The sequence below is a fragment of the Pteropus vampyrus genome, unplaced genomic scaffold (genome assembly GCF_000151845.1).
Source record: "Pteropus vampyrus isolate Shadow unplaced genomic scaffold, Pvam_2.0 Scaffold224, whole genome shotgun sequence".
In the NCBI taxonomy this organism is placed as follows: domain Eukaryota; kingdom Metazoa; phylum Chordata; class Mammalia; order Chiroptera; family Pteropodidae; genus Pteropus; species Pteropus vampyrus.
In genome coordinates, this window is record NW_011889005.1 from 1,378,658 (window position 1) to 1,383,873 (window position 5,216).

Genomic DNA, 5,216 nt, shown 5'->3' on the forward strand with positions numbered 1-5,216 from the left:
TTAGCAAAGAAAACCTTACTCTATTTTATTTTTCTTATCTAGAGAGTCTTTTTCTATGCTAATCTGATTTTTAGATTTTATGATACAGAATTTAGTTTGGAGAGACAAAGGCAAGACCAGATATCTTATTTTATTGTATTTTGTTTATTTTTTAATTTTTTTAAGCGAGGCAACCCTTGGTTGACCTCACAGATTGCAAGGATCTTGTCAGCTTACAATCCCTTATTTTTTAATTTATTTTTTACACCTACAGCACCTGGTCTTTCCTAGGTGGTCTCTCATCCAAGTACTAACCAGGCCCGACCCTGCTTAGCTTCCAAGATCAGAAGGGATCGGGCTCGTTCAGGGTAGCATGGCCATAGACCCAGATACCTTATTTTAATTGTTGTTTGTGTATCCACGTGCTTTGTCTTTCTTTCCTGTGAGTGCAGACGCCCATCTGTTTTGTTCATTTTGCTATTCTCTGTGCCTAGAATGGTGCCCAGCACATGGAAAGCATTTAATAATGAATAAGTGTTTTTTCAACTCTATTCATATAAAGCAATTACATTTATGTTGTTTCCTAACCATGAATATGGGGAAAACCCATTTGTCTAGAGAAGCAAAATAAGATGACGGGAACTATGATGTATTTTATGCCCCTTAAATTTCAGGCACCACGTTAGACGTATTTATCAATAATGTGTAATTTGATTTTCGTAACTGTTCAATAGAGTGATCACATTTAGAAATAAAAAAAAACAAAAACAAAAAAAACCCACTAGCTTACCCATTTTGGATAAGTACTCCAAAGCCTCATAGATTATAAATGACAGAGTAGAGTCAGAATACAAAATCATTTTTTTCTGATTGGTAAAGGTTTTTCATACTGATGTTACAATTTGCTCACCATAACAACCCTACGACAGCGTATATCAGTTTGCTGTCAAAGGACCTGAGACGGGGGAGGAGAAATAAAATCTCCAGGGTCACATAGCTAGAACGTACTTGAACACTGACTCCTGATAAAGATCTTTAATGAGAGGTTGGAGCCTTGTACCTCAGATTGTGGCAAAGCATTAGCATTACAACATCTGGTGGCTTACTGGAAGTGGCAGTTCAAGGTCCCACTCTTGGAAGACTGGGGACTTTTCCTAGTCATTTGTCTCTCAAGAGCCACATGAGGTATCTGAACGGTACGGATCCAGTGGAAGATGACACGCAACACAGGTCATATGCGACAAGAATCCCAATTTAACGCATCTGCCCGAAACCTGTTCTCTGCAATCCGTTCTAAGTTCCCTTAGAACTTTATTAATCTAAACTTCATAGGCTCAGTGAAGAGACTCGACACATTAGAATTTAAGGTCTGGAAAATCCTGGTGTATAGTTTCAGGACAAGATAATTTATCACAGAAATTATAACTTTCCTTCATTTCTTCTCCGTCTACAGTGAGATAAAAGGCTAATGAAAGATGCTCCTTGCACTCTATTAATAGATGCTAATTAAAGTCTTGCTTTGGACAAAGGGAAACAACTGAAGGCAAAACAATAGAACCTCACAGATGGCTCCTGGAATAAGCAAGGTGGACTTGACAGGCCTTGGCGATTAAGACACAACACTATGGAACTTTTAGCAGCCGAAGCTGTTCTGTTTCTCACGTAGACACAGTATGAAAGTAATTATTCATATGTAAATTGCGTGACTTTTTGCTCTATCCTAAAAAAAAAAAAATGGCATTATTCACTATAAACACAAATTCTAACAAATAAATCCAACCGAACATTATTCTGTAGGTTCTTTATTTTCTTCTTTCTCTCTCTTTTTTTACTTTTCCGTTTTCTGTTTGCAATGGCACTCTTAGATGTAACTTTGGGAATAAAAAAGCCTGTAACATCTGGAACTGCTTAAAATCAATTTCTTTTCTCTTTTATTTTTCTGTTCCATAACTAAAAATGGGCTTTCCAATTTGCATCATGCTTTTTTTTTCCCCCCTCTTTTCCCTTCATAAAATAAATAAATAAATGCCATCTGGTCTGACGGCTCCATTGCCAATTATCAGCCCGCGGCAATCCAGATCTGCCAGATAGTCAACGCAGAAAATATGGTTTCAAGAAGGAATGCTCAGAGAGCCCTAGCTGTGTCGTGTGGTTCGGCTTCCTGCCAAGTCACCGGCCATTGCAAATACTGTCTTATCTCCCAGGGCCTGGCAAGGAATCCTTGCAATCTGCATTATGGTATTTTAGCACCTTGACTTATCTTAATGAAGATGTCGTAAAAACTCAACTGTTTCATAGTTACTAAAACATGTTGACATCTCAGAAAACCAGAGCAGTCACTCTGCTCTTCTACTGGAGCTGTGGGGTTTGCAAATGAGTGAACTGTCAACTTGTTCATTTTCCTGGCATCACCGTACCTTTGTGGCCATGGCCAGTGAGAAACAGCAGCTCTTCCCTGTTGTACCTGGCTGAACTAAGGCTATTGGGCCCACAGATGGTAGTTATTCACTTACAGTCAGTCTCATCGGGAAACGATCGCTCGGCCTTACTTGACTTGAGTCCTGGTTTGGCGGTTTATCTCAGTTACAGCGATGGAAGGTTTAGAGTCACTGTGGAACCCTTGTCTCTCTTTATCCTGGACATCTGAAGCCCAATAAGTCCTGGAAATTCTACTCCCAGTCTTGGCCCCAGTCCTGTCCATCTTCACGGCCACTCTCCGGGTCCACGCTTTTAATATGTCTTGCCTGGGTCCCACTCAGAACCTTTCATACGGTCTTCTATAGTCTGTTCTCCCTCCATAGCCAGTTGGGTCTTCTGAAAATATAAATCATACCATGTTACCCCTCTGCCTAAAACGAGGCAATGTCTTAACGTCGTGCTGAAGGATATAACCCAAATTCCTTAACTAGGCTAAAGGTTGTTTATGAACTGACCTTCCCTCCTTTAGACCATGGGGGTCCTTTCAGTGTTTCCAGAGAAACTGGTTTGTCAGATCCAAAAGAGCAAACACCGTGTCTGCTTTGTTCAGCATTCATGACTCAGCACCTAACAGCACCTGCATATAATAGTCATTCATTAATTCAGATTGAATGTCGGTTCTTACTATCTTTATAATGTTAGACACATATTCTGACAATTCTTAGCCTCAGTTTCTTTATCTATGAGACGACGCATTTCATTTCAGAGTTTTGTTGGATGCTTGGAAATCTCAGTTGGATCTACAAAAAAACATACTGAGTAAATTAATATGAGGCAACTATTTTAATGCTAGTTTTTCTAACTGCTACCCTATGACTTTTGGCCAATTCCCTAAACTTTTCAAGCCTAATTTCCCAATCTGTAGAATGGGACAATAATATCTTCAGAAAAGACTTGCTTAGAAGGATTAGATGAGGAAAATATTGGTAGAAAACAGAGACTAGTATATAGTAAATGTTCAATAAATGGAATGGCCATTGTTATACCAGTATTGATTTATGACCATAAAAAGAAAATAAAATGTGACGCGTTCTTTATTTCACTAGTTTCAGAAAATTTCGCCTTTATAAAATATTTCCCCGGAAGTATTTACTGTGTCCCATGCTGATTCCATTATATGTACACAGCTGCATGTAAAAATCCTGGATCGACGTGGCATCAACTTCTTTGGAAGCCTAGGTTGCATTTCCCCAAGAACTCTCCCATTATTCCACATACATCCCAACACTTTCTATTTCTCTGTACCCCTCCCCTCTTCCACCGCTTGTGTCCCCCACCTGACCCAAGGCTTTATACCTTGGCTCCCAGTCTGTGTCAAGCTCTTCAATCTGGGACTTAACATCTCAGCTTTACCTTCCTTCCAAGATGTTTCTTCAAAGTGTGCCTTCTCACTGCATTTAAGTAACGCATATTCCGCGGTCTGCGTCACCTTTACTCCATGTGCTCTCTCTGCCCTTTACCCTAGCGGGCATCACACCACACACATCTCGCTCACTATCCTAATTTTCCTTTAGAGGATCAAGAAACGATGTTGTTCATCGAGCCCAGGGCCCGCTGCGTGATTCCTAAATAAGTGGCTGTTAAAAGAAGGGAGCCACGAGTTCGAGACATCCCAGCTACATGTCCCAAAATGTCTGTGTGGCTTATTTTAGCCTTGTCTGAGCTAGTCCTCGTTACAGCTGGTAGGAGGTGTCGTTGAACGCTAGGAGAAAAACAATGAAAAATAACTTATGTGGAAAGGTTGGTATTGTTTCCGCAGTTTATAAAAAGTGGGCAAAGGGGACTTATGTAACTTCTCAGGGATTAATGTCTTCTCCTGAGTAATGGAGATAAAATTATATGAATTAAAACACATACAGTACGTATCAGAGAAGTGTCCATTAATTGTGTTCTTTTTCTTGTATTAGAATATAAAGAGAATATTTTACAAAAAGTTCCAAAATATGCCCAAAACATTTTAAGTGGACTCGTGGATAGCCACATGCTCATTTTATTACAGAGCGAGGTAGGAGGACCCTTTCTTCCTTAAAATGCTGCCAGCCGTTGCGTTACCTGGTACACCTAGGTGGAGGTGAGTGTGGAAAAATGTCCTTCCTGCCACTCAGAATGGCTCAGAGTCTTCAGACATAAGACCCAATTATCCTTATTATCTTACTGAGCATAGATAAAGATGTTGTGATTGCTCATGAAATTAAATAGCATCTTTTTCAATCTGTTGACATCGATTGGCTCGATGACTTAAAATAATTTAAAGGATAAAACAGAAATGTGAGAGAACAGAAATAAATTCCAAGCAGTGGTTTTCAAAGCCAAGAGTAGTATTTTCATACTCGAGGTGTTTAGATGAGCCTTTCTGTACACAATAAATCGTGAAAGAGCGGTAATTATAGTCGAAGGACTTGTATTTGTTGAATTATTTGGTTATCATGAATATTATGACATTTTTTCATTTCACAACTAACTAAAACCCAAATGGTTTGTTTCCGTAGGCAGTGATGTTGCTATTCATTATTTACTGGGGCAATGACGACTTCATGAATACAGGGCCTTTCTATAAGGCAGCTATACAAAGCATAGAATTATCTTGTTTATTAAGATGTCCCTGGAGAGGACACCTGTTATAATTGTGGAAATTTTGAATGAAAAAATAGAGAATGCAGCATTTGTCACCACGTGCATATTGCAACTTGAACTAACAAACTATTATTGCTTGAATACATTTCATGGACCGTCTTTGCTGATGAAAAGAACATGAATTC

The 5,216-nt window shown here is 39.2% G+C and overlaps 1 pseudogene; it reads right to left on the reverse strand.

The window, feature by feature from the left end:
- Positions 1 to 244: 244 nt before the first annotated feature.
- Positions 245 to 364, reverse strand: LOC111747485 (annotated as a pseudogene).
- Between the last annotated feature and the right edge of the window lie 4,852 nt (positions 365 to 5,216).